Source organism: Mandrillus leucophaeus, unplaced genomic scaffold, assembly GCF_000951045.1.
Source record: "Mandrillus leucophaeus isolate KB7577 unplaced genomic scaffold, Mleu.le_1.0 Scaffold1527, whole genome shotgun sequence".
Taxonomy (NCBI): domain Eukaryota; kingdom Metazoa; phylum Chordata; class Mammalia; order Primates; family Cercopithecidae; genus Mandrillus; species Mandrillus leucophaeus.
In genome coordinates this window covers 66085-67870 of record NW_012101507.1, presented here as the reverse complement: position 1 = coordinate 67870, position 1786 = coordinate 66085, and the positions used below count along the sequence as shown (strand labels likewise).

The 1786-nt window shown below is 60.9% G+C and overlaps 1 pseudogene across 1 annotated transcript in view; it reads left to right on the top strand.

The window, feature by feature from the left end:
* Positions 1-1786, top strand: part of LOC105535984 — a 6829-nt pseudogene that overhangs the window by 1432 nt on the left and 3611 nt on the right. The window contains exons 4-6 of the transcript XR_001005527.1: positions 5-609; positions 1184-1459; positions 1563-1679. The product of XR_001005527.1 is annotated as a popy Class I histocompatibility antigen, A-1 alpha chain-like (transcript). The remainder of the gene's footprint in view (positions 1-4; positions 610-1183; positions 1460-1562; positions 1680-1786) is intronic.

The window sequence follows — 1786 nt, the reverse complement described above, 5'->3', positions numbered from 1 at the left end:
GAGCAGACACGGATCGCCAAGGGCAACGCACAGACTGACCGAGTGGACCTGCGGACCCTGCTCCGCTACTACAACCAGAGCAAGGCCGGTGAGTGACCCCGTCCCGGGGCGCAGGTCACGACCCCTCCCCATCCCCCACGGACGGCCCGGGTCTCCCCGAGTTTCCGGGTCCGAGATCCGCCCCGAGGCTGCGGGACCCGCCCAGACCCTCGACCAGGGAGAGACCCAGGCGCCTTTACCCGGCTTCATTTTCAGTTGAGGCCAAAATCCCTGCGGGTTGGTCGGGGCGGGGCGGGGCTCCGGGGACTGTACTGACCGCGGGGGCGGGGCCAGGGTCTCACACCCTCCAGTGGATGTTTGGCTGCGACCTGGGACCCGACGGGCGCCTCCTCCGCGGGTATCACCAGCAAGCCTACGACGGCAAGGATTACATCGCCCTGAACGAGGACCTGCGCTCCTGGACCGCCGCGGACATGGCGGCTCAGAACACCCAGCGGAAGTGGGAAGCGGCCGGTGAGGCAGAGCAGTGGAGAGCCTATCTGGAGGGCGAGTGCGTGGAGTCGCTTCGCAGATACCTGGAGAACGGGAAGGAGACGCTGCAGCGCGCGGGTACCAGGGGCAGTGGGGAGCCTTCCCCATCACCTCTAGATCTTCCGGGATGGCCTCCCATGAGGAGGAGAGGAAAATGGGAACAGCGCTAGAATGTCCCCTCCCTTGAATGGAGAATGGCATGAGTTTTCCTGATTTCCTTTGAGGGCCCCCTCTGCTCTCTAGGACAATCAAGGGATGACGTCTCTGAGGACATGGAGGGGAAGACAGTCCCTGGAATACTGATCAGGGGTCCCCTTTGACTCCTGCATCAGCCTTGGGCACCGTGAATTTTTCTCTCAGGCCTTATTCTCTGCCTCACACTCAATGCGTTTGAAGGTCTGATTCCAGCTTTTCTGAGTCCCTCGGCCTCCGCTCAGGTCAGGACCAGAAGTCCCTGTTCCTCCCTCAGAGACTAGAACTCTCCAAGGAATAGGAGATTATCCCAGATGCCTGTGTCCAGGCTGGTATCTGGCTTCTGTGCTTCCTTCCCCACCCCAGGGGTCCTGTTCATTCTCAGGATGGTCACATGGGTGCTGTTGGGGTGTCCCATGAGAGATGCAAAGCGCGTGAATTTTCTGACTCTTCCCATCAGAACCCCCAAAGACACACGTGACCCACCACCCCGTCTCTGACCATGAGGCCACCCTGAGGTGCTGGGCCCTGGGCTTCTACCCTGCGGAGATCACACTGACCTGGCAGCGGGATGGGGAGGACCAAACTCAGGACACGGAGCTTGTGGAGACCAGGCCAGGAGGAAATGGAACCTTCCAGAAGTGGGGAGCTGTGGTGGTGCCTTCTGGAGAAGAGCAGAGATACATGTGCCATGTGCAGCATGAGGGGCTGCCGGAGCCCCTCACCCTGAGATGGGGTAAGGAGGGGGATGAGGGGTCATGTCTCTTCTCAGGGAAACAGGAGCCATTCTGGAGCCCTTCAGCAGGGTCAGGGCCCCTCACCTTCCCCTCCTTTCCCAGAACCATCTTCCCAGTCCACCATCCCCATCGTGGACATTGTTGCTGGCCTGGCTGTCCTAGCAGTTGTGGTCATCGGAGCTGTGGTCGCTGCTGTGATGTGGAGGAGGAAGAGCTCAGGTAGGGAAGGGGTGTGGGGTGGGGTCTGGGTTTTCTTGTCCCACTGGGGGTTTCAAGCCCCAGGTAGAAGTGTTCCCTGCCTCATTCCTGGGAAGCAGCATCCACAC